This window comes from Canis lupus, chromosome 35 (genome assembly GCF_011100685.1).
Source record: "Canis lupus familiaris isolate Mischka breed German Shepherd chromosome 35, alternate assembly UU_Cfam_GSD_1.0, whole genome shotgun sequence".
NCBI classification, from domain to species: domain Eukaryota; kingdom Metazoa; phylum Chordata; class Mammalia; order Carnivora; family Canidae; genus Canis; species Canis lupus.
The window spans coordinates 8107042-8134360 of NC_049256.1; the positions used below are offsets into that span (position 1 = coordinate 8107042).

Genomic DNA, 27319 nt, shown 5'->3' on the forward strand with positions numbered 1-27319 from the left:
GCTGCCCTGGTGTGGAAGCATTAGGGAGGTTGCCCTGCAAAACCTTTTCCATCTACCCATCTATATTTGTATGATATGAAATTTTCTTTTACGTTTACTTTTAAAAATAGAGCTCACATAGGAAGAGATCATTCAGGAAGGCACAGGACCTCTTGCTTTCTTCTCTGGGCATAGAATACCAGCCAAGTAAAACCATGGTTGACTTAGAATCTGAAGAGGATCAGTTCATTTCGTTCCTTAAACTCAATATTTCTCTTCCTCAAACTCCTCTCCATTTCATTACAGGCACAGGGTGATCAGATCTCCACCCCAGACCTGTGCTGATGTCTTTGGCAGGACTCAGGCTGGAGCTTCCTCCTCCCCCGTGGAGGATATTGCCCAACTGGCAGGTGTAATGAAAGGAGTTTTGTTTGAGATATATAGAGTAAAATCCGACTCACATGCCCTAAAATTGTCATTAATAAAGAGCTTTCATCAGAATGAGTTTGAATGTTGAAATGAAAAGTTGAAAGTTTTCACGGTATTTCTCCACGTACCATTTAAATTCCACTTAAAGGTCTTATTCGTTGTCATTACTTTGAAAATATTTTTCTTTTACTCTCTATAATTACTAGAAATGTATCATCTCTCTCAATATATGACACTCCTAAATTCATCTGCTTCTTTTGTAGCCCAAATATTCCCAGGCTTTCAGCCTGTGGTGTTTCTCTTTCAAATAAATACACTCAAGCCAGCATCTTGTGCAAACTGCATAGACAGCACCCTCCCAATTTAGGATCCTGGGAGGATTTGTGCTTCATGCGTGAGCACACAAGAAGAAACCTGACAGTGGATATCAGACCGCTTTGTCCTATTAATCATTGCCAATTTCCTGTTCCAAGGTCCTGGACTCCTTCAGGCTGCTGGAGTCTTCTCCGTCAGGTACCATTGTCCTATGCCTTCTCTCCCTGGGGGCCTTAAGCCTGTATCCCTAGGGCTGCCAGGGGCAAAACACAGAATTCTTATTCTACTGTTGTATTTCCATTCATCGGAAAATGCTCTTGTGACTTGAAGTTTTGCTCATCTGGCACCTTCCCAATGAGGTTTGGCTGTGCCGCTCATCACTACAGCCCATTGTTCTCCCAGTCCTGATCTTCTTACCCTACTATCTTAGACTGAGTTTCCTGGAGCAAGTCTCTGAGACTGGGTTCTTGGAGAGTGCTCATGGAACACAGAGCTATAAGGAAATGGGATGGCAGGGTCGGGCCGAGATGGATGCTGGCGTCCAACACGGACGCCACGGAGGCCTCAGCCAGCCCTCTAGGGAGCTCCCAAGTTGGGATGGCCCTCAGAGCATCCCAAAGTGAGGAAGGGGATGGGCCTTCGTAGCCTGCCCCGGGTCAGCCAGACTTTTCTCCTGAGCTGCACCTTGGGAGAAGCATAATCTTGAGTGAGGAAATCCCCAGAGGCTGAGAACAGTTCTGGGGAAGAGAATCAACTCTGACCCTTGGCAGCTGATACTCCCAGTGGCTGGGGGATGGGTGTACCTTGGCTCTGAGGAGGGATGGGGCTGAGCACCCACCATGCCTGTTCTACTTTTTCTTTTTCCCCTGGCACCCATCACCTCCTCTTATGCTCCATGATGTGCTGCAACATACTTATTACCACATCTGTTGATTACTGATTGACCTAGCTCCCTCTGCCACCACCCCTGCTAGACCCAGGCTACATGAGAGCAGGATTCTTCATCTGCTTTGCCGGGAAGGTAGCACACACCCCAGGAACAGTGTGTGGCACAGAGTAGGCACTCCATAAGTATTTGTTAGTAAATGAAAGGATTCACATGTCTCAAGTTAAATGCTCAGATAAGTCTCAGGGTCTTTCTTCTTACCAGCCATCACTCTAGGGAAGGGAATGGGAGATTTTTGTCTCTCCCCTTCCAGGGTAAACCTGAGGGCTTTTTTTCTACTTCTTATTACATACCAGTGGTTTCTGTCCATTCCCAGCATGACCTTCAACTAGTCACCTGGTTTCCCGGGGGCTCCCCCTCCTTACTTGGAAATGAAGTGAATTCCAATTCCTCTTCCTGTTTACTTATTCTAAGAATTTGTTGAGCACCTGCTGTTTGCCTGGCACTTTCCCTATTATAATTCTTAAAATTCCAATTCTAGAATTCTGTGAAGAACATATAGCACCACATATCACATTCTTCTAATCCTTTGTGAATAGAGAACTGTAGATCCTTTCTTTGGAAGAACTTTAGGAAGCAAGTTCTGACAATGTCCAGGAGCACATTCTAGAACTTATAGAAACACACTGCTGAAAAATCTTCTTCTTTTTAAAACTCTCCCTCCCACAATTTAGCTGTGTGTTTCTTTATAAAGAATCATTTTTCATTAAGCTGTGAGTTCCCTTGAAAAAAAACAAAAGTTATCTTACTGGAGCCCATCAAAGCATCTGAAATACAGCAGGTTCTCAGTAAATGTTTGTGGAAAATAACTAGAGTCCATGTACTTCTAGTTTTGAAATCTCATCCTTCATCATTTTATTTTCCCCAATAAATTAATAATTAAAACAATGAGACTACAAGGGTACCTGAATAGCTAAGTTTGTTAAGTGTCCCAGTCTTGATTTTGGCTCAGGACATGATCTCGGGGTCCAGGGATCAAATCCGCATGGGGTCCTGTCCTGGGCAAGGAGCCTGCTGAAGATTCTCTCCCTCTCCCTCTCCATCTGCCCCTCCCCCACTTCACTCTTAATCTCTCTTTAAAAAATTAAATAAATAAAACAATTAGACTATACCTAATCACAGCCTTGGGCAGCAATATGCCAAAGACAGATGATTAGAATCTTACTTTGTTTCATGCAGGTGAAAAGAAATGGAAATATCTATTATCTGCTTATAGATATTCTATTAAACATAAAACTACTTTAAGGATTATCGCTTTTAATAATGTAGCGGGCATTCAGTTTCACATGAACTATCATGTTTAACTTCTGTAAGAATCCTATAATCCATTTTGCTACCCAGGAGACTGACATACAGAGAAGAGGCTTGCCCAAGGTCACAGAACTTGATAGAATCTGGATTTGTAGCTGGTTCTTTCTCAGTGCGCAGATTGCCACTTTGCCATATTGTCTCTAGTTGATTGTGTAACATCCATCTTAAGAAGGAATAGAACACTAATGGAGACCCTAATACCTCAAACTCTCAACCAATTAAAACTCTGCATACTTTCAGACTATCAGGTATTATATTAACCTCCTCTTGAACTCTTCTGGAGGCTTCTGATAACAGGTCAAGACTGCTGGCATTCTATGCCTAGGGCGCAGCTATCTTCTCATGACCTCTTTCACATTATCATGAAAACTCCATCTTTTTCATGCACTTGTTCCTCCTTTTCCAGCAATCTAGGTCTTCTTCATTTTTGTTTTACTTCCTTGTTCTGGAGACACAAATCCTCCAGTAGCTTCTTCAGTAGCATAAGAGGTCAATGTTTTAAGTCTTACATGTCTAGAAAATATCTTTATTATTCTCCCACACATTTAATTAAGACTTTGAGCATAGAATTTTAGACTGGAATTCGTTTTCTTTCAGATATTTAAAGACATTGCTTCATTGTCCTCTATCTTCTAACAGAACTATCGAAAAGTCTTTTCTAACTATTTTTTTTTGTTTTATTTCACCTCTTTTCTCTCTCTCTCTCTCTCTCTCTCTCTCTCTCTTTCTCTCTGGTTCTCATAGAACAATGTTTTATTTTCATCTAGTAAATGTGGGGAATATATTATAAATGTGTGGGTTCACTCTGCCATTTTAACCTTGAAGTTCCAGTCATGCATTCCCCCCTCCCCCCCCCCACCCCCGCTCCCGGAACACAGCAAGTTGGAAGCTGCACACGTTAAGCATGACAAAGGCCTCTGGACCAAAAACAGAAGAGCAGGACACACTCAAATGAGGTGAATACCACACTATCACAACAAAGAATGGGGGCGGTGGAATGAGCCAGTCACCAAAGTCTCACGACACGATGCTTTGGACTGACTTTCCCCTTGCTCTTTCATGCTCCTTCAGAGAAGACAGAGGCAGCCCCTTGACCTGTTTCACAAGATTCCTTAGTATCTGCCCAACTGCCTGCAGGTCATCCTCACTGGTGTGGGTAGACAATCAGGTATGCTGGAGGGACTCTGTCTCTTACCTGCTGAAGTTGCCAGTTTTGTGTTTGTTACATCAGGGAACTGAAGGATAATGCTGCCTCCCTAGTTGACATACAATGGATTACTGGATCAGACTACATTACCTTGATCCCAAGATCTGAACAAACTTGATCTTAATCTTAAATTACAGTCCTGCTGTGCAATAGTACGAGGCATCCAGGCTTACACACATGGTGTATGAACCCTGACTGCAAGATGGAGCAGTCAATACCTAACACTTACCAGAGATTCATTTCCTCAACAAACATTGACTTTAGATACAAAGACCCTTTGATACAAAGTGCACAAGGTGATAAATGGATGCCCTCCATCACTGTCACCATCATCCCCAAACACATATATCCACAATTGTTCATAACCCACTTAGCACCTCTTCTCTTGAAGACAGAAAATCCCCTCAGGTAGGGTTAATCAAAAAGCACATTCCCCTGAAAGTACTTCCAGGATGAGTAAGAAGGGGTTCCTGAGAAGAAAGAGAAGCGTGCATGAAGGACTGTGGCTCACAAGTCAAATGAAGAAAATGGTTTAAGTTGGGCCAAAAATGAAAAGAATCTTGGGAGGATGTGATGTTTTAAGGTTACAAGGGACCAAGTTAACCTAGCTAAAAAAAAGAGTATGGAGGAAGTTGACTAGTCAAACGCCTCATGGCTAGTTCAGGAAGATGTTCTGAGTGAGGAGAAAGGAATGGAAAATGCCAGCAAGCATCAGATAAGGAAAACAACAACTAACTTGGGAAGCAGAAAGTAGACAGTGAGGAAAATCCCTTCCCACTCCTCCCCAAACCCTGGTTCTAAAAGTAATTGACCCAATTCTTTCTTCAGTGTTGGCTTCAATTTACACAGATTAGAAAAACATCTCCTCCCTCAGCCTCACCAAGCAGCCTATGGTTTCATTTTTATTTTTCCCCGACTTTCAAAAAAAAATTAAGGAGAGAAGTTAGAAGAATAGTTCCAAAAATATTCCCACTAGCTACCGAGACTCAACAATGGTTGCTACTCTATCACGTCCTCAGTCTCTTGAAGAACCCTTTGAATGGAAGGTAGGGGTCAGGCATTGTGATGCTTCATCCCTAAATGCTTCTGTGTCTTTCTAAAAATAGAAGTGTCCTTCCAAAGAGCCATGATGGAAACACTGCATCTAAGAAAATTCACAGTAATTACCTCCTATCATCCAATACCCAGGCCATATTCAAATTTCTCCAGTTGTTCCCAAAATGCCTCTTAGAATAGCCATGCCTTTTCTGCTCTTCATCATCAGGTTCTTTTTTTTGTTTTGTTTTGTTTTGGGTATCGTTTTGAGCTAGGATCTGATCAGGGTAAACACACCACATTTGATTGTTAAGTCTCTTTAGAGTCTTTTAATCCTTTACTTTAGGGCAGTTCTCCCACTTTTTACCCATAATATTGGTGTTTTGTTATTTTGTTTCTGTTTTTGTTTTCTTCAAGAGTCCCGGACAGTTTTGTGACATTTCCTATTTTCTGGTCTGGCTGCTTGTTTAACCTATATCAAGTCAAGCCCCTCTATTTCCTGTGAGTTGAAGCATAGGTCTAGAAGCTTGATTAGGTTTGGGTCAAACATTTTTGGCAAGAACACCTCATTGATGATTTTGTGTAGTTCATGGCCCATCCTTTCAGGAGATCGCCTCACCAGGAGGGTGAGGTCTCCTGAGTAAAGTGGTGACCATCAGATCTCTTTGTTGTAAAAGGCAGCTTTCCTCCGTGCAATTAGCAGGTGACTCTGGAAAGCTCTGTTGGTATGTGTGACTATCTTGTCTCCCAACAGCCCTCCACCCAATGCTTTAGCATCTATCAATGATCCTTGCTGATAACAATTATTTCTTTAACAACCCATCAATTATTAAATGTCTAATGGATGAATGGGAAGGAGAAAAATGAGTATTGAGGGAAGAAACAGAGAACAAGACAAATGTAGCGAACGAGTGCAAAGTCTTTGCCAAGACCCACTTCAATATACATATAACTGTTTTCAGAGTCATGGGTCCTTTAAGGAAATGCTGGCCTGAAGCAATGAGCAAGGAAAGCCAGAAGCTCGACTCTGTCACTTTAGGAAGAAGTGAATGCATTTCAGCGAGTCTAGGCATCGACATTTTGTTCTGACCTTCATCCCCAGCTGTAGCCCAGAAAGAGCTAACAAGTCAGGGGGAGGTGTGACACCATGCCACAAACCGGGTATTTGGACTGTGGATTTCCTATATGACCAGGAGGAGGTAGCGCCAGGCCAGGCAATCTGGATCTCTTCCTACAGGGCTGGTCTACAGAACACACTCAACAATAGCCATTTATCCAGAACTCTCAGTTCCAAATCTTTACTTCTTTCCAAATAGTACTAGCCACACTGTCCAAAAACAGGTTTCTTTGAAAGAAACAAGTGGTCACTTTGTTGACAATGAATACATGCATTGTCTTAGGTAAATTGCTCTCTTTCAGAGTTTAGGAAATTAAGTCTGTCCCCATAAAGGGTTTACTGAATGCCCACATCAAAGAATATTTCACATCGACTCATATCTTTAAATCACTTCACGCGATCTCAAAGCACACGTCTTTTTAAAGACACCCAATACTGAAAACTTTGTTCCCGTTCTGAGGCCCTCAGATTCTAGTTATGACAAGCAAGAACCAAACCCCCCAAAAGGAACTTAAAGTTTACTTCAATAAACATAAGGAGCAAGCGTAGACCCTCTGGCAAAGAGCGTAAAATCCCATAAGAGAGGTAAGTCCTACAGAAATTCTACAGCCCACAAGAGAGCGTGAGATGCAGTCAGAAATGGGTAAAAGGCTGTGAGGAAGACAGCCGTGCACATCACTTCTCTGAGTTGAGGAATCAGAGAAGGTGTCTCCCTGGGGGCTCCCCCAGGAATGGAAAATTATTCCCCACAGTAGGAACAGACTCCCGGGACGTCAGCCAGTGCTGACTCACCAGGTAATTATGAAAGTCTGAACGTATGCTGCTCTAGACAAGTTATGGTTTCATGACTCCCTGGAGAGCACTATAATTATTTCAAGGAGAAATTTTTTTTTAGGCCTTATAGTTTGTTTTGTTTTTTTTTTTTTAATGTATTTGAAAAGGACAAAAATTCAGATTCACTTTAGTTTAATTTAATGTATGCATGATTTTTAAAAAGAGGGAGAGGAAGGAATTATGTTTTCAAGCAAACAGCAACAGGGTGCTCCAGCTCCTAATGGGTCGGGAATTTGGAATCACTGCTCCAGACAGCAGATGCTAGATAAATGATGAATAGACAAATTCTTCAGATGCTTTTTTTTTTTTTTTTTTTAATAAAGGACTTTAGTGTCTCTTGTCAGTGATTTCACCCCACCCCTGCCTTCCAGCTTCCCGGGTCCCTAACCATCTTTTGTGTCATGTTCTGTACACTACCCATCACCAGCAAACTAATTTCACACAAGCCTTACATCTCTCTCCTTCAGAAGTAACTGCAAATTTGCCAGACTCTGACTTTACCGGGCTCAGAAAAACTCCACTAAACAAAACATTCCAACTACTCCAAAAGGAGCTGACAAGAAACTCATAATGTGAGAAATTTACTGCCAATTATACAATCTCATTATCCATATCAGCAGTGGAGACTTTAGATATTGGAAGCAAATTCTGACTTTAAAAATAAAATGCAGGGAGAAAGATGTCACCCCCATGATCCTGAAACATGGTAAAATTGTGTGTGTGATTTTTTTTTTCTAGCACATACCTAATAATACTGTTTCTGCTATTGAAAGAAGACAACATCATTCTCTTGTTTAAAAAGTTTAGGCCTAGAAAAACTTCCTTTATCTTAGGGATGGAAAATTCTGCTTGAAGGTCTATACCTGGGACGCCTGGGTGGCTCAGTGTTTGAGCGTCTGCCTTTAGCTCAGGTTGTGATCTCGGGGTCTGGGGATGGAGTCCCACTTCGGGCTCCCTGCAGGGAGCCTGCTTCTCCCTCTGCCTATGTCTCTGTGTCTCTCATGAATAAATAAGTAAAATGTTTTTAAAAAAGCAATTAGGAAGAGAATGGCCCAAGAGAGGGGCCAGATTGAAGACAACCAAACAGCAAGGCAGCGATGTTGGCCTTCATCTGATGGCTCTCTGTTAGTTCTACCCTAGTCCCATCCTTGTCATTAGAAGAAGCATGGACAGGTGTGATGTTGTGCAGGTTGGCCTTGTAAGATATTCTGACAAAAGAGAGGGCAAGTGCAACCAAACACCGTGCAACCACTATAAGAATTATAAATATTAGGGAAACTTGGGTGGCTCAGTTGTTGAGCATCTGCCTTCGGCTCAGGTCTTGATCCCGGGGTCCTGGGATCAAGTCCGACATCAAGCTCCCCACAAGGAGCCTGCTTCTCCCTCTGCCTGTGTCTCTGCCTCTCTCTCTCTCTCTCTCTCTGTGTGTGTGTGTACGTGTCTCTCATGAATAAACAAATAAATAAATAAGATCTTTTTAAAAATTATAAATATTAGCATAAATGATGTGAATGCTTAAAGTCTAATTACTAGAGGAGAGAATTTACAAGTCTTTTAAAGGAAGATAGAAAGAAATACAAAAACATACAATCTAATATCTTTCTAAACTTGAGTTATTGAATAATTACTGCTTGATCTAAATCTTTTTTTTTTTTTTACTTCTGCTTCTGCCTCTAACTTGCCTACTTTTTTTTGAAGGTTAAGAGAAAAAGGACTATCTGCATGTTCTTTTGTTTATACCTTTGCCACAAAGAAACCCCAAAGCTGCTTACAACTGATCAGTAAGAACTTTCAGGAGGAGGCAACATCACAAAGTTGGAGAGAACCAAGACCGCAGCTGGAGCCGCCAGGATTCGATGCTGGTGTTGACCCTGACAAGTGGTGTAATGTCACTCTACCTCAGTTTGCTCATCTATAAAATGGAGACAACTAAAACATCTATCTCAAGGTTGTTGTGTAGATGAAGTGAAACAATCCGGGTCAAGTGTTTGGCACAGTGCCTGAGAGCAAATCAACAGTGTGTCATTACTGCTGCTATTATGATCATCACCACATCCCTCCCCAGCGATCCCAGCTAATCTGTGAGCACTGAGATCTTTCTCTGCTTCTCCTGGAGAGCTCTGTAGGAAAGGCATTTCCTCTTCCAGGGAACTTTGGCTGCAAAACAAATACTGGATAATAAATAATTAAATAACAATTAAAAAAGGAATGTAGACATTTACACAATGGGCAACCACAGAGCAAGACTGGCTTCTTCTAATGGATGAATGTTTCCCCTGGCAGCTAGATTTTTAAGAGTTTTTCCCACCATTTTAACCAAACAGAAGAATGCAAAAATAAAGTTATCACATGGTTTCCTTAGTATCCAAATTTAACTCAGTTGAAGGAAGGGAACGAAGGAAAGAACGAAGGGACTTGATGGCTACTCAGAAAGCAGGGAGCATTCATATATTAAAAATAAATGCACTGAGCCAATTCTTACTTCAATTTGCCTGTTCCATGTACTAGATTGTTTGTATTTATTTGTTTTTTCAGGTGTTTGTTTTCTTAGGTAGTGTTCCAAGTTATAGTGGTGGGCTTGATATGCTTTTTCTCCATAGATGAAGCAAGTCGACTTCAAGATTTGATCCTTTTTCAAAGATTATTTATTTATTTATTCTGAGAGAGAGAGAGAGAGAGAGAATGTGTGTGAGCAGGGGGAGGGGCAAAGGGAGAGGGAGAGACAACCCTCAGGCAGTCTCCCGTCTGAGCATGGAGGAGGATGCTGTCCTCCCAGCACAAGGCTCCATCCCAGGACCATGAGATCATGACCTGAACCTTAATCAAGAGTCAGACGCTCAATCAACGCAGCCACCCAGGCAGCCCTGAATCTTTTTATCTGTATAAGTTCACCAAAAGACTAGTTGGCATCAAACAAAAGGATGAGGTTAATACAAATCCCCCCAAATAACTCCTATTCAGTAGCAAAATCGACTACTTTTAACTCTTGGTAGAGAGCCAAGCTAATTGTGAATCCTCATTTCTTCACCAGTCATAAAGCTTTGTCTCAGGGTTCCCAAAATTTCCCTAAGAGCTGCTAACTTTCCAGATAGGGCTCACCTGAACTTTGGGTGACCTACTTGTCATGTTTATGTCCTCCCACAGCTCTAGGTATCCTGTAGTTGCAGTCTCTCCCTACACAACAAAACTAAAGGGTCTGGGGTGTGGACGAGTTCAAGTCCCAACTACCAAAGGCACAGCAGAAATGAGCAGAAATGCTAGCCACAGAGCCTCCAGTGGTCTATCACTCTCCTGTAGGATCACCTGTAGAATTGGTTTTACTTATATTGTGATTCTAAGCATTAAATCTTGCCACTAATCCCTTACTGCACAATTCCTACCACCCACCAAGAGGTAACAGAAAGTTGAATCAGATACTCCTTCCTTAGGTTCCCAAGAGCTGATAATTGAAAATACAGATTATTCACAAAGGCTTAGTTTTACTCCAAACAGAAATGTGAGGGTCAGTTTGGGTGTTGCTTTTAATCTGTTTGATACTGATTCGGTGTGCTTTTCTGGCCATCTACTCATCACTTTCAGAGGGAAGTTCTTCTTATGTATCCTGGCTTCCTTAAGCAAAACAAAGTTAAGACAATGCTTTCACCAAAAGAGAATGCTAAAAAAAAGTTACAGTAAAAGACCAAGAAGTCAATACAGTAGCACTCGGTGGCTGAGAATTTACCTTACCAACTCCATCCCTACTAAGATAGAGGTGATAGTTAGTGTAGGTCTGACTGGCAGTGCTGTTCTTAGAAAAACAAAGCAAACAGCTCAAATCCAGTTCCTAGAACCAATGGCTTGCAGAGTTTACCAGTTTCTACAGTAAGAAATATATTTCCACCTTGACCCAGTACCCAGGCACGCGAACTGAAACAAAGGTTTCATGAGTCAACACCTCCCCCAACTGCAGGCAGCACTCAGTGGTGTTGGCCAACTCTGCTTGATTTCATTTTTGAAATGTTGGTGGTGACTTAGTAACTGATTTCACTATGCTAATGGGTTGCAGTTCACAGTTTGAAAAACCAAGCCCTAGAAAATCACCTCCTGTGCCACACAGGTCAAGAAAAGTGCTCATGAGACAAAGACCAATGTTTCAGTTCCCATTTCAGTCCCTGATTGAACACTGCTTCTCCATCGCCAGGGTTCGAGAAAAAACTTCTTATGGCATTTGTCAAAATGGTAAGGAAGACTTTATTGAAGACTGTTGAGTAGAGCAGAGAGATGGAACTCAACCCCAAGTACAAAAGAATGAGTGGGGATTTATAGCCAAGGAACGGAGTGAGGGGATCAGTGGATGGAAAACCAGCATGAGGAGCATGAAGAGGAGGGGATTCCTGTAACCTGACCTAACAGAATTCTTGCTCAGAGCTGGCCACGGAAGCTAAGGACAGCATGGGATCCAAGGTCAAAGCCCTGAAGAGAGCTCAGAGGAACCTGACTAAGGAGAGAGTCCTTTTCATCTGTTGACTATCGGTAGTCAACAGAAAGATGGACATTTTTTTTTATTACTAATGGAAAAGAAACCCTCAAAACAGACACTGAGATGATCTCCCAGCAGGCAGAACTACCAACAGCTCAAAGCATGGCCCGTGGGACTTTTACCCAAACCTCCGACATCCAGAGGCTTCCCTAAAATGACAGGAAAGGAATTAAGGATCAGAAGAGGAGACTTCAGCAAATAAAAGACTTTCTGGGAAACAGAAAAATGGTAAAGATTTAGTAATTAGCTGCAAGCCAGGGTACAAGGGCACGAGAGGTGGCCAGTCCTCTTGCAGAACCCGCAGTGCGGGGATCCCTGGGTGGCCCAGGGGTTTAGCGCCTGCCTTCAGCCCAGGGCATGTTCCTGGAGTCCCGGGATCGAGTCCCACGTTGGGCTCCCTGCAGGGAGCCTGCTTCTCCCTCTGCCTCCCTCTCTCTCTCTCGAATAAATAAATAAAATCTTGAAAAAAAAAAAAAAAAGAACCCACAGTGCTGTAAGCCTTTGAGGCACTGGACACCCAGAAAGACAGGTGTGAGTCCCAGGTCTGGACAGGAGAGCAGGTCAAAACCCTGAAGACGGGCTCCTTGTGGGCTCCATGTGCCCTTTCCTGCCCCTTTCTGCCAACAACTGCCCCTACCCCATACACACTACTGCATTCTCACCCACGCTTCAGTCAAGAATGGGAGATGGTGCTCTGGAGAAAATTAACCTGGGATTCTCCAGAATTTGGGGACATGAGGTATGGATAAATGAAAATGAGAGATTGGGGTCTTACCCAAATCTTTAATCCATTTGGAGTTAATTTGTGTGTATGGTGTAAGAAAGTGGTCCAGTGTCATTCGTTTCCATGTGTCTGTGGCTTTCCAGTCTTCCCAACACCATTTGCTGAAGACTGCCTCCTTTACCCATTGTATATTCCTGCCTCCTTTGCCATGAATTGACCATACATATGTAGGTTTATTTCTGGGCTCTCTATTCCACTGACCTTTGTGTCTGTTTTTATGCCAATACCATATTGTTTTGATTACTATAGCTTTGTAAAATAGTTTGAAATCGGCAGCGTGATACTTCCAGCTTTGTTCTTCTTTCTCAAGATTGCTTTCACTGTTGTAGATCTTTCGTGGTTCCAAAAAAATTTTAGAATTTCTTTTCTTTTTTTTAGAATTTCTTTTCTATTTTTGTGAAGAAAAGATCATTGAAATTATGCCTGGGATTGCATTGAATCTGTAAGTGCTTTGGGGAGTATGGATATTTTTCCTATTAAGGCTTCCAGTCCATGACCATGGAATATCTTTCTACTTTTTGTGTCATCTTCAATTTCTTTCATCTTATAGTTTTCAGTGTACAAGTCTTTCACTTCTTTGATTAAATTTATTCCTAGGTGGGGTGCCTGGGTGGCTCAGCCATTCAAGCATCTGCCTCTGGCTCAGGTCATGATCTCAGGGTCCTGGGATTGAGACCCTCATAGGGCTTTCTGTTCAGCAGGGAGCCTGCCTCTCCCTCTCCCTCTGCCTGCTTGTGGGCTCTATCTCTGTCTCTCTGCCAAACAAATAAGTAAGATCTTTATTTTTATTTTTTATGTATCTATTTTTTAAAAGATTTTATTTATTCATGAGAGACACAGAGAGAGAGGCAGACAGAGACACAGGCAGAGGGAGAAGCAGGCTCCCTGAAGGGAGCCTGATATAGGACTCAACGCCAGGAACCCAGGATCACTATCTGAGCCAAAGGCAGGTGCTCAACCACTGAGCCACCCAGGAATCCCAATAAATAAAATATTCTTTAAAAAAAATTTTATTCCTAGATATTTTATTCTTTTTAATGTAATTTTAAATGGGATTGTTTTCTTAATTTCTCTTCTGATAATTCATTATTAGTGCATAAAAATGCAACAGATTTTTGTATACTGATTTTGCACCCCACAGCTTTACCAAATTTGTTTACTGGTTCTAACACTTTCTGGTGGGGCCTTCAGGATTTTTTATATATAAAATCACGTTGCCTGCAAATAGTGATGGTTTTGCCTTTTACTTTCCAATTCGGATACCTTTTATTTCTTTTTGCTGTCTAATTGCTCTGAGTAGGACTTCCAATGCTATGTTGAATAAACATGGTGAGAGTAGGCACTCCCTTGTTTTGTTCTTGATCTTAGAAGAAAAGCTCTTCACCATTGAGCTTGATGTTAACTATAGGCTTGTCATAAAGGGACCTTACTATCCTGAGGTATGTTCTGTTTATACCCACTTTTTTGAGAGTTATCATAGGTGGATGTTAAATATTGTCAAATGCTTTTTCTGCATCTATTGAGGTGATCATATGATTTTTTTTTCCCTTTCTTTTGTTAATATGATCTATCACATCTCTGGAATAAATCCTTAACATCTAAAGTGAGTGCCTTGCGGGCAGTGTATACATTCACTGAGACCATCTCCATAAGCCCTAGATGTGTGACAAATCTGAAGCCTGCTGCTCAGGCTGGAGTCTAGGACAAGAAAATAGGCCTTTTCCACATGAAGCCTCGGGGTGTGTCTCATTCTACTATGTGTGGTGCTCTGGGTGTGGTAGTCTGCCAAGAACTGTCTCTCTGATTATTTCACACACATGGGGCCCAGAAACACAATCCCGCCTGGCCACCATAGGACACCATGGCATCCCCTGTGTGGGCTGCACATGCTCACTAGCTTCGACAGTATTACGGGAGTGGTGCAGAGGCAAGATGCTTGCCTGGTGGCTTTGGCAGGGCTGTGGGAGTAGCACAGGAGGGGGCACTCACCCAGTGGCTTTGGTGAGATCAAAGAAGCAGTACAGGGGGTGTGCATGTCCACCAGCACAAGCATATTAGAGGGAGAGTACAAAAATGGCACCCATCAATACCAGCACTAGGAAGGTAGAGGGATAGTGCATAAATGGTGCTTGTCAACACCTCTGTCCTCAGAAAAAGTCCCAACAGGCTCCTGCCCCTCTATATACTTTAAGACTAGCAAATAAATCTCCTTCACATATGGTGTAGGCATTTTTCAAACTGTTGTTATGAGCTGTGTCCTAGAGCAAGTGAGTTTGTGCATAAGCCCTTAATGAATGGAACCCATGTTTTCTATGAATCTCCTGAACATAAGCTTTGTTGGTTTTCAAAGCCAGACATTTTAGGGCCTTGTGGGATCTCCAGTGCAGATTCCAAAGGTTGAGGTGGCCGACATGGAGTGCAAACTGATAACTAATGAAGGAGAAGCTTCTTATTTGTGAGATCCATTTCAGTCGTGGGTTGTGGCACTAGAAGTAGGGTTTTTGCAGGATCACGTCTCTGCCTCTCCCACCCATAGTCATTTTATCTATTGTTGTGGAAGAGCTCTTCAGCTGGCTTTAATGTCTTTTCTGGAGGGAATTTTTCCATATGTAGCTGCAGATTTGTCATGTCCATGGAAGGAAGTAGATCCAGGATCTTCCCATGACACCATCTTAAACCTGAGGGAAAATCATTTTTAGCCTAAAATCTTATGCTTGTCTAACTAGAAATCAAGTAAAGAGTAGGACTCATTTTTAGACATGTAAGAACACAAGAAAATTTACCTTCCATGTATTCTTTCTTATGAAGCTACTAAAGGATGTGTTCCAGCAAAACAAGGGAGTAGGTCAAGAAATAGGAAAGTAGACACTCCAGGAAACAGGAAATCCAGCACAGGAGGGCAAAAGGGAAATACCAGATGATGTTAAATTCCCAGCATGTTGGCCAGCTAACAGAGGGCTCCAGGGAAGGGTCTCTATGAAAAGGTTGTGACAAATAAAATCATGGTTTCAGAATTTTAAATAGAGATCTTAAGTTTAAAAGAATTATAAGAAGATTTTCATCAGCCAGCAGCTGGAGCCTGTTGCACAACAATTCTTGAACAGATAAAATCTCCTAACTTTCGTTTATGGAAAAGTACATTTGAAAATCGCTTTGTGCTCAGCTAGGTCTTGAGATGATTGGGCAGCAGAGATGAAACCCAATGGTCCTCAGCAGATGAGGAGAGGACACATCTTATAACTAAAGGTTAGCAAACTTGAAATGCACTATTCAAAAAGGGTGATGATAAGACACACCTGAAAGAGGTCTCAGTTATTTGTTCAGTAAAATATTTACTACCTGTAAGTGATCACAATACTTGACAAGGAGAGTAAAACTTTTAAGATCAATGAAACAATCCTGAATTGCATTCATCACTTTGTCAGTAGGTTAGTAGCAATCTTGATTTCAGAATGCATGGATCAAGTTCTGTTTATTATGAAGGCCGGTTTACTCGATATACCCTTCCCCCCAAGAAAAACATTAAAAACTGATCATGTTTGAGCCTTTGGAAAACAACACTTAAGGACATTTAACAGACCCAATGAAGATGTGGAAAGAATTAAAGCCAGATATACAAAAGCTAAGGCATTTTTTAAGAGTATGCTTAAGTACAGTAAAAACAAAAATTTGTTCAGTAAAGAAATGTAATCCTAATTTATAACTCACTACTTGGCTGTGTAGAAAGCAATATTTACATAGTTTAAAAATGTAAACATTGTACTAATGAAGTAAACAACATACCATGGGAGGGTGGGGTAGGGGTACATGGCATCAACCTGTAATACAAAAACTATTTTCAAAGTGTGGACAGGTCTTAGGAAAACAAAGATAGGGAAGTACCCTGAGCTAACAATAGCAGGAGGTCATTGCCATTTCTAGGCCTGAATGTTCAAGCGCAAGGGGAGGGACAGTTATCAGAACCTCAGAGAGCAACTGTATAGATAAGGCTGGCTGCCAGAAGAGGAGAAGGAGTCTTATCCTTCATGCCCCCTCCAATCCAATCTCCTGCTGATGCCTCCATTAACCAGATGCAACCCAAAGCCTAAGGATTCGGGAGCCTGTGCACTTTATCCACAAAGGGCAGCCTCCCTGGGGATAGGCTGGATAAACGAATACACCTGGAAGAGGTAGACAATGACCAGCAGAGAGCTAAAACTTCACGACCACAAAAGAATAATGTCAAAAATTAACACGTCAAAAAATAATACCACTAACCTGTTATTTAGAATTGAACTGGCCAACCCTCAAAAGTAGTTGCCTCTGGAAAGTAGAAAGAGTTGAGAGAAGGTATGCAAGAAAACACTGTTTTTCATGGTAAAGCTTAGAACTATTAGAGTTTTTAAATATTTGCTTAAATCACTTGATTCGAAATAAAAATTAATAAAATGTTTAATTTTTTTTAAATGTTTAATTTTTAAAATTTTAAAATGTTTAATTTTTTTCACCATTTGGTGAAAAATGGTAAAAAAAAAACAGAGAGAGAGAGAGAGAGAAGAGAAGAGGGGAGAGGAGAGGAGAGGAGGGGAGAGAAAGAGAGGAGAGGAGAAAGTAGACATAAGGGGAAGAAAATTGTACCAATTTTGTCTTTTGAATCTAGCTCTGGTAATCCTGTCACCTCCCTGGGCCTCAATTTTCTCACTTATAATGCAAAAATAATAGCCCCTATCTCAGAGAGTGGTGGAGAAATTTGAATGACATCATATATATAAAACATTTGACACAGGATAAGCCCTTAGCTAATGAGAAAGGGCTTCACAGAGCTCTAAAGAAAGGGAGCAAAAATCTTAAAGTCACTAAAAGACAATGCCTTTATAATTGATTGACTTCTTTTACAGCTTCTCTTGAAACCTCAGTATCTAAAAGAGTCTGGCTAATGTCAAATGCTCAGTAAAAATTTGTTGGTTGAAAGAGTGGAAGTGTTCCATCACAGCACTGCCAGTGCACTTTCTGCCCCTCTCCTTGATTTGATGTAATGGGACAAATTCAAGGGCCTTGTGATCTGATTCTGTAGGTTTCGCCTTGACTTTGACCTTGCAGTCAGTCTCATTTCTCTGATCTTTCCAGACTACTTCTCTGCAGCCCCCAGCCACCCCCTGTAGGCCCCCAGCCTAGCCCCCTGCAGCCCGCACCTACACTCCTGCAGCCCCCACCCATCTCCCTACAACCGCTACCTACCCTTCTATAGCCACAAGCCTACCTCTCTGCAACCCCCACATCTCCTTACAGCCCTTATCTAACCCTCTACAGCTAGGCTCCTCTGCCATCTTAATCCTATTTTGTATGTGAAGCTTCTCAAACACATACTCCATCCCTGAAGCCTCTCTCCAGCCTAAACACCAAGTTCTCTGCACTCTGTACTCTGGAGTCTCTTCTGTGAAGATTGTGAAGCAACTAACCCTTGAGTGCAGGAAGGTCCATTAGACTGACATCGCGGAGGATGCTCTATCAGTGGCTTCACAGCAGGGAACTGAGGCCCAGGGGTGCTCTCTAACACAGTTATGGAAGGATTGAAGCTCCACAAATGATGTGGAAAAGAGGCTCTTGTAGCTCTCTCAGTGTCAGGCAGTCCTGGCTTCATCTGTTCACACTTGGGGAAATGCTCCAAAGAAAGGTTCTAATTCCACCTTCGTCCTGTTCTCTGGCTTCTCCGTAAGATGCAACGTTCTGGTTAGAGAAAACTAAATCCTTTGAAATTAGTATGTGTTAATATTTGTTTAGGGAAACCTGGGTCAGTCAGTTAAGTGTCCGGTTCTTGATTTCAGCTTAGGTCATACTTCTGGGGTCATGCCAGTTCAGGCTCAGTGGGGAGTCTGCTTGAGATTCCCTCTCTCTGCCTCTGCCCCTCCACCCTCCTCTTTCACTCCCTCTCTCCAATAAATAAATAAATCTTAAAAAATTTTTGTTCACCATGTAGGACACATTTTTTTATGGCCTTTCAGTGAGCAGCCCTTTCTCACTGCTAACAAAGCCCTTAATATGGAAGCGACTGCTCCTTGTCAATAGCCGTCTCCTCTTTATAGTCATGGGCCCAGGGACGTACATGTGTTCAGGGCCTGCCTCCAAAAAAGATCTCTTTCCCTCATGAGAGAGGTGCAGGAGGAGGCCCTTTGTCAAGGCCCTCCTTGCTTCCTGCCTGGATTCCAAGGTGTGTGGGACAATCGATCCTCCAGCTGATACAGTCATCTCTGATTAGAAAGTGAGGTGTTGCTGACCCACTGACGATGTAAAGGAGCAAGAGCAAAAGGGTCAGACCCTCAGACATCACTGAGTCACATAACCATTCCTCGGCCCACCTTAATGGTCTAAGTAAGGTATTATTGGATTTTCTGCAGCTTGGAGTCAAAACAATCCTAAATGATGCAATGTGAATGCCATTAATAGCAATATGAGAGTCAGTTTTGTCTGTTTCATATTGTCTAAGAGGACATGGGTGTCCTTTTGTTCGAAACTCAACTCCAGGGGCACCTGGGTGGCTCAGTGGTTCAGCGTCTGCCTTCAACTCAGGTCATGATCCTGGGGTCCTGGAATCGAGTTCCCCATCAGCCTCCCTGCAGGGAGCCTGCTTCTCCCTCTGCCTGTGTCTCTGCCTCTCTCTGTGTCTCTCATGAATAAATAAAATCTTAAAAAAAAAAAAACGACTCTACACTGGTACTTGGGACTTTCTTGCAATGACAACTATGATGTCTATGAGTGGTATCAAAATCTTTTACCATCAAGAAAGAACTGACATGGTCATACTTCTCATTCACAGTCCAGATACTGCCAATTTTGATAGACCACAGGATCAGTGCCACTTACCTTCCTTCTAGGGCCAACGGACGCAATACTACACAAAGTTGTACAATTGTGAGTCACATTGCTTCTTATGACACTGGGAAAAGTCTTCTAGAGAGGCTTTCTGAAGCTGTCTGGAAAAAGAGAGATAGGTCTCTTACCTGCCACAATGCCAACACAGCACACACACCGCAGATCCTACTGATGGGCCTCTTTTGGAGAAAAGCAGAAACCCTCCCAGATGCCATCTTGGCCCGTGTTTATAGAGAGATACTGTCTGGATTCCATCTTTGTAAGGAAGCATGAGTGGTGCCCTGGGAGGCTCTAGAAGATTTGCAGCATGCTTTGGAATTGTTGCTTTTCTTCATAATAGGTGGGTAATAGAACACACCTATGTCTTCCAGAAGAGGAGATAATGTGAAACAACACAGCCTATCCTCTAACGATAATGGAGACAAGTTCTCAAATGTCAATGGGCACAAAAGTGACTCAGAGAGTGTGTTCAAAATGCTGATTCTGAACCCCCACACACCACTTTTCTCCCTCACAATGAAGAAAATAAGGTTGATCACATTATTAACATTCAAAATGTAAATGTGCTAAAAAGAAAAAGAAAGACAATTAAAAACCTGAAATGCCCCTACTCTGAGAGAATTCACCATTATAATGTTGGTGCTTGTCCCTCCATCTGTTTTCCATGCATTTATACGCACCCAATGTTAGTTTACAAAAAGTTGGCAGAAGTGGCTATTATCCAAGATGCCTTTTTAAAAAATTTTTTCTGTGTTCATTTTGCCTTTCCTTCCCCAGAAAATCAATGTTAATATTCTGGTATATGACCTTCCATTCTTTTCACTTATTGATAGAATCCCACATGAAAACACTGGAAGATATACAAAATTATTTTTGCCATTATTTTTACATAAAAATGTGACCATGGGCACCTGGATGGCCTCCTTGGTTAAGTGGTGGACTCTTAGTTTCAGTTCAGGTTGTGATCTCAGGGTCATGAGATCGAGCCCTGTGTCAAGCTCCACGCTCAGTGGGGAGTCTGCTTCTCTCCCTCACTGTTTCCTTGTGCCCTTCCCACCACTCATATGCTCAAATAAATAAATCTTTTTAAGAAATTAAAAATAAAAAGATGTGACCATGTTATTTATATATATATATACATATATATATATATATATCTTGCTTATTGAACTTAACTTTTTTCACAATTAGTACAGCATTAATTCACCCTTTTCAATAGCTGTATATTTCACAGCATGAATGCTGAATGAATATTTATTTATTTATTTATTTATTCATTGCTCTAGTATAAAGCATTCTATCATACACACACACACAAAAAAAAAACTCAAATAAATTAAAGATCTAAATGTGAGACATGAAACCATAAAAATCCTAGAAGAGAGAGCACTGGCAGTAATTTCTCTGGCATCAGCTGCAGCAACATCTTTCTAGATATGTCTCTCAAGGAAAGGGAAACAAAAGCAAAAATAAACTACTGGGACTACATCAAAATAAAAAACTTCTGTGCAGCAAAGGAAACAACCAACAAAATTAAAAGTCTGTGGAATGGGAGAAAATATTTGCAAATGACATATCTGAAAAAAAATTAGTGTCCAAAATATAAAAAGAACTTATACAAATTGACACCCCAAAAACAAATAAACCAAGTTAAAAATGGACAGAAGACGTGAACAGACATTTCTCCAAAAAAGACATCCAGATGGCCAACAGATACATGAAAAGATGCTCAACATCGTCACTCATCATCAGGGAAATGCAAATCAAAACCACAAAGAGATATCACCTCACACCTGTCAGAATGACTAAATCAGCAACACAAGAAACAAGTGTCAGTGAGGATGTGGAACAAATGGAACCCACAAGCACTATAGGTGCAAATGCAAATTGGTGCAGCCACCATGGCAAACAGTATGGAAATTCCTCAAAAAGTTAAAAATAGAACTACCCTACAATCCAGTAATCACACTACTAGATATTTGCCCAAAGAATACAAAAACACTAATTCAAAGGGACACACGCACCCCTGTGTTTATAGCAACATTGCCTACAATAGCCAGGACATGGAAGCAGCCTCAGTGTCCACTGACAGATGAATGGATAAAGAAGATGCGGTGTGTATATACCAAAAGAACAAAATCTTGCCTTTTGCAATGACATGGATGGAGTTAGAGAGTATTATGCCAAATGAAATAAGTCAGTCAGAGAAAGACAAATGCATATGATTTTACTCATATATGGAATTTAAGAAACGAAACGTACAAACAAAGGGGGGAAAAGAGAGAGAGAGAAACCAAGAAACAGAGTCTTAATGATAGAGAACAAACTGATGGTTCCCAGCAAGGTGGGGTAGGGGGGGTGGGTGAAACAGGTGATGGGGATTAAGGTGTGCACATGTTGTGATAAGCGCTGGGTGATGTTCAGAAGTGTTGAACCACTGGGGTGCCTGAGTGGCTCAGTCAGTTAAGCATCCAATTCTTGGTTTCCACTCAGGTCATGATCTTGGAGTCCTGGAATCCAGTGCTGCATCTCACCCCTTGTTTAGAGCAGAGTCTGCTTGAGGTTATCTCCCCCTCCCTCCTCTCCTCCCTCCCCCTCTGTTCCTCCTCTCATTTGCTCACATGCACTCTCTCTCTCTCTCTCTCCCCCAAATAAATAAATAAATAAATAAATAAAATCTCTACATTGTACACCTGAAACTAATATAACACTGTATGTTAACTATACTGGAATTAAAATTAAAAACTTAATAAAAGTATAAAATAAAATTTTTTTAATTTAATTTAATTTAAAAATTAAAAAATTTTAAAAATAAAATACTGATTCTAGTAGCCCTCCACTCTAGAGTTTTGATTCTGGAAGTCTGGGCCTGGGCCCTAGAATCTCCTTTCAAAATATACCCACGTGGCACTCAGTAGGAGATCATCAGACCCTTTGAAAAATTAATTACAAATAATTGAAATCCACAGATTATCCAAAAAGTTCCATTTTTGGCAATGATCTTTGCCTCATCCCTTCTCCTTCCTTCATTTTGTTTTTCATTTTTTTAAAAGATTGCATTTATTTATTCATGAGAGACATAGAGAGAGAGAGGGGCAGAGACACAGGCAGAGGGCGCAGCAGGCTCCATGCAGGGAGCCCGACATGACCCCAGAATCACGCCCTGGGCCGAAGGCAGGTGCCAAACCACTGAACCACCCAGAGGTCCACCTTCTCCTTCCTTCATGTCCTAATTTCGTCCATCAACCCTCGCCTTCCTCCCTCTCTCATATTCCTGCACCACTTCCATCTCCAAATGTGACCTCGCTCTGAGAGTCACTTTAGCATACCAGAATGTAGGCCTCCAAAAGTCTCTACGAAGTACACGTGCTCTTCCTCAGATAAGCTCGCAACATCTACTGAGCATTTTTCAGGGGCAAGGAAACCAGTGGTGGCTCAATCCTTTCTGTTCTCCCAGCCCCTCATCTGCTTCTCTTGACTCCATTCACCTTCACCATCTCATGCCCCACCTCAGGAGCATCCTACACCCTCATAGGCTTCTCATCAGGTATCCAACCCAAACCCAAGCCCCATGCTCATCTTTCTCCACTCCCTCTCCCTTCTTGTCCACATGCTTTACCTCTGTGGCCAATCTGATCCCACAGTTCCAGATATCTCCTTGCTGTGGCAGACTCCTAAGTCTCTCTGCTAGTCTGCTGGTCTGCCTCTACGCCAACCATCTGCTCACCGGTACTTCCAAACCCCACACACGAAAACTCAAGTCACCCCTCACCTATGTTCCTGTTTCCTGTTTCTAATACACTGACCTTCCCTGGTTCAAGACCTTGCATGATCTTTGACATTCCCTCTTGGCCCCATATTCAATCCTTTACCATTTTTTTACTCACTTCTCCTTTCCTGTTTCTCTCTGTATGTCCCTTTCATTTACAATACAGGCTTTGTTTATGTCTTGACCTCAAACCTAGTCAAGGTTCCTTGGTTTCCAGAAAGAAATGACTGGTCAACCCAAGGAGATTATTAAAAGGCACAAGGGCATCTCAGGACACAGAATTGGAAATGTAGCTGGACCTCATGGGAAACAGGTTGGATCTGGAAGGCTTTGGGGATAAGGTTGCTGCTGCTTCCAGCTCCTTTTCCCCACTTGGCCCATCTGGTTCTTCTGCCTGGATCCCTTTCTGTAGATTTGTCTCATTGTCCTGCTTTTCTCCACCTAGACTGTTTATGTCCCCAAGTGATTGTCCCAATCTCTCATGTGCTCTTAGACTAAACTGTCTCTTTCATTTAGTCCAAATTTTGGAAAGAGAGGTTTGATGGACCACTGGCCAGCCTGCAGACAGCCAGATTTGCCATGAAGCCAGCTTTGATTCCAGCATCTGGATTAGTCCAGGTAGAATTATGGGTGTTAAGACAGATCAGCAGCATCTACTGATGAGGATTATTTCCTAGACAAAGAGGATGTTTAAAATGTACCCCACAAGGGCAGCCCAGGTGGCTCAGTGGTTTAGCGCCACCTTCAGCCCAGGGCATGATTCTGGAGTCCCGGGATCGAGTCCCATGTCAGGCTTCCTGCATGGATCCTGTTTCTCTCTCTCTCTCTCTCTCTCTCTCTCTCTCTCTATCGGATAGATAAATTAAAAAATCTTAAAAAAAAAATAAAATGTACCCCACAAAATTCTACTATAGTGGCTCCGGGAAGCTGAGTTACAAACTAGTGGCATGTCCAGAACCAAGATTTTACCTTTCTGTTATGAAATGAGAAAAATAACAATTGTGTATGTGTGCATGTGCATGTGTTTATGTACGTGTGTGTGTGTGCGTGTGTGTTAGAAGGAGGGACCATATGTTATATAAGATTTCAGATGTCCTTTTTGAGAAAGACTGTCCTTTATTCAGAGATAATGTCCTTTCTGCTTATGGAGGTCGACATGTCTTTGCACTTATGAAATGGTAGTGGCTTACATGGCTGTTTGTGCCTTTATTTAGCAAAATAAAATGTTGGGATGCCTCGGTCATTTACTTAAATTTGGGGGGAAACTTGGCTGGTCCATGAATGTCTTGGAGTGTCTTAGAAACATTATACTGGGATCCCTGGGTGGCGCAGCGGTTTAGCGCCTGCCTTTGGCCCAGGGCCCGATCCTGGAGACCCGGGATTGAATCCCACGTCGGGCTCCCGGTGCATGGAGCCGGCTTCTCCCTCTGCCTGTGTGTGTGTATCTCTCTCTCTCTCTGTGACTATCATAAATAAATAAAAATTTTAAAAAAAAGAAAGAAACATTATACTATGCCTTGATTATTTGAATAGCTTTCTACACGGTCGCTCTGCTTTCAAGATCTCTTTCCCATCTACCTGAGACATCACTAGCAAGTTAATCTCTCTAAAAATTTTGTAAGTCTATTTCCTTGTTGAAGTCTTCAAGGGCTTTGCAATTATTATGAAATAAAATAGAAAGTCCTTGACCTCTAGAAACTAACTGCAACCCAAATCCCCAGCCCTTTCCCACTGCTCCCATCCACACCTGCCATGTGTTCCAGACAAGGCTCCTTCTTATCCTTCCTACCCCTGCCCTTTCCCACCACCCTGCTTTCCAAACTACCTCCAAGAAATCCTCTGATCCTCTCAGCTAAACTGAATCTTTCCTGACTCTGCATTCCTTTATTAAAATACTTCTACATTCTTAGAACACTTATTACAGTCTGTGTCATCGTGTGGTATTTGTGCATTTCCTATACATCCTCACTAATTGTAAACCCTTGGGGGCAGCTACCATGCCTATGGACCAAGTGTGGTGAAGGTGGTGAAGGTGGAGGCATAGAACACAGGATTCAGAGTATGGCTCTGTTCTGTGTGATTTTAAAAATGTCACTCAACTAGTATGAACCTCCACTCACTCATCTTAAACTGGAGAGGATAACTGCTCAGAGTCATCGTGTGGTGAGTGAGGTCACCCATAAAAAGGTGGTGGGTTGTAATCACAGATTTTTTTTAAAAAAGTGATTTTTTTTCTTGCTTGCATACAGTGGACAGTCATAAAATATTTGTCCAACTTAAGAACCTCATGAATGAATGAATACTGCAAAAAAGGAGGCTTACCTGGGGTCCAATAGGCGATCTCACTATAAAATTAATATTAATCTTTGTAGGTGATTACTGGGGAAGAGTCCAGTAAAAGAGTTCAAAAACATTTGAGCAACACAACACATTGGAAGAAGTACCTCACTTCCCAAAGGGACCACCTCAAAGGATGATGCTCAGGTGCAAACACACATGTTGGCCTGTTTCTTTCTCTTTCTTCCTTCCTTCCTTCCTTCCTTCCTTCCTTCCTTCCTTCCTTCCTTCCTTCCTTCCTTCCTTCCTTCCTTCCTTTCTTTCTTTCTTTCTTTCTTTCTTTCTTTTTCTTAAATGTGACTGCTCTCCTTGGTGACTGGCCATACCCCATAAATGGACCTATTTGCTTTTGATCATCTCTCTGTTCTCTGCTCAACCTTGGTAAACTGGCTAATGACCACCTAAATGACTCAAAATCAGACAAAAGATTGGGACATATGGAAACATCTGGATGGACCATCTACTGCTGAACTTCCTGTTAAGTAAAAATAAACATCTTTGTGAGAGAAGTCACTTTTTGTTCCTTGCTGCTAAAGACATCCTAGCAAACACAAAGTCGAGAAACCATCTTACCCTGTTCTTTCATATCCAGAAATCAGGCTGAGAGCCCAGAGGTGTTTCGGGATGTCTGTGGGCAGAAAGATTAGGGAGAGGAACCTCAGCGGACCTCACTGTTGTGTGTTGAGCCCTACGGTGCTGCATTAGGCATGACTCTAAATTCTGTAAGTGCCTACCTTCCCATGCACCTCACAGCATCCCTAGGAGAGAGGTGGCCTTACTTAGCCATTTATAAGCAAGAAAAGTGCTGAGAGGTTAAATCATTTGCTAATGTTACACAGCCATCAAATGGACTGGTGAGATTTTCTCCCAGGCAGGCAGGCTCTAGAGTCCACCTACTTTACCACCGGTAACAGAAGGAAGGTCCCTCCAGGTGCCATTATTTGGGGACCAATCTGGCCTGGAAAGGTCCACACAATCTTCCCTTTTGGGCTCACTTTTGGGAGGAGGCGGGTGATGAAGGCTAGCCTGAAACTCAAGGGTGTCTGGTCCATGACTCAAGTCCTCCCCACAGTATCCAGGCCACACCCCTCTGTGAACCCTGGCTTCCTCCCTGCTCAGGCCCCAGCTCCACCAGGCCCACGGCCTCCCCACTTCTGCTCCTTTGGAACCCAAGGCTTCACACATTCCTTCTCACCACCGTACATGGGCCTGAAGCCTCCTCCTCCCTCAAGCACACTCTTGTAGATGCTTGCTTCACTTGATGCATTCCACCCCTGGACATCCTCTGGAGATGACACAGAGAGGGAGAGAAGAAAGATCAAAATAACTGACAAGAGTTCGGGGGAAAAGTGCAAAACCCCATATCCCTCCTCAATAAACAGCCACTAAAATTGTAGTGACTGTGCCCAATTTCAAAAGATGTGTTCATGGTCCATACATTTAAGCCTCATAAACATTCTGGTGAAGAGGTCTCGAACACATCTTCATTTATTAGGGAAATAAAATCTCACAAACACAGTAGCAATAGATTTAGAGTATTCCATTCTAATTATTGTCAAGGTAACAGAATGTGTACTGTCCTACCTGATAAAATATAGCTGTGGGACCTGTGCCCCAGGATTCCATCTCTCTGCTTCCATGACAATAAACAGTGATTAGATTTCTAATGTGCTCTGGGTGCTGGGCTGAGGCTCCAGGGAAATGAGCTGACATGATGTTTGGTTGGATGCTGAGAGATTTCTCATGCAGAACTCTTTCTCCCCCAAAATGCTCACACAGCACTTCAAAAACAATCATCACTGCTGACTGGAAGCACCAGCAGTTGGGGTGACCCTTCGTGTTAGCAACACCCTGAGACTTGGGGCTTCTACTACTTGGCTATTTCGGA

The 27319-nt window shown here is 42.2% G+C and overlaps 1 long non-coding RNA gene across 1 annotated transcript in view; it reads right to left on the reverse strand.

Moving 5' to 3' along the window:
• Nucleotides 1-26973, reverse strand: part of LOC102155538 — a 45964-nt gene extending 18991 nt beyond the window's left edge. The window contains exons 1-4 of the long non-coding RNA XR_005384272.1: nucleotides 26870-26973; nucleotides 26635-26716; nucleotides 26005-26059; nucleotides 19317-19426 (exon numbers count right to left, since the gene is read on the reverse strand). This is a non-coding gene — a long non-coding RNA (uncharacterized LOC102155538). The remainder of the gene's footprint in view (nucleotides 1-19316; nucleotides 19427-26004; nucleotides 26060-26634; nucleotides 26717-26869) is intronic.
• Between the last annotated feature and the right edge of the window lie 346 nt (nucleotides 26974-27319).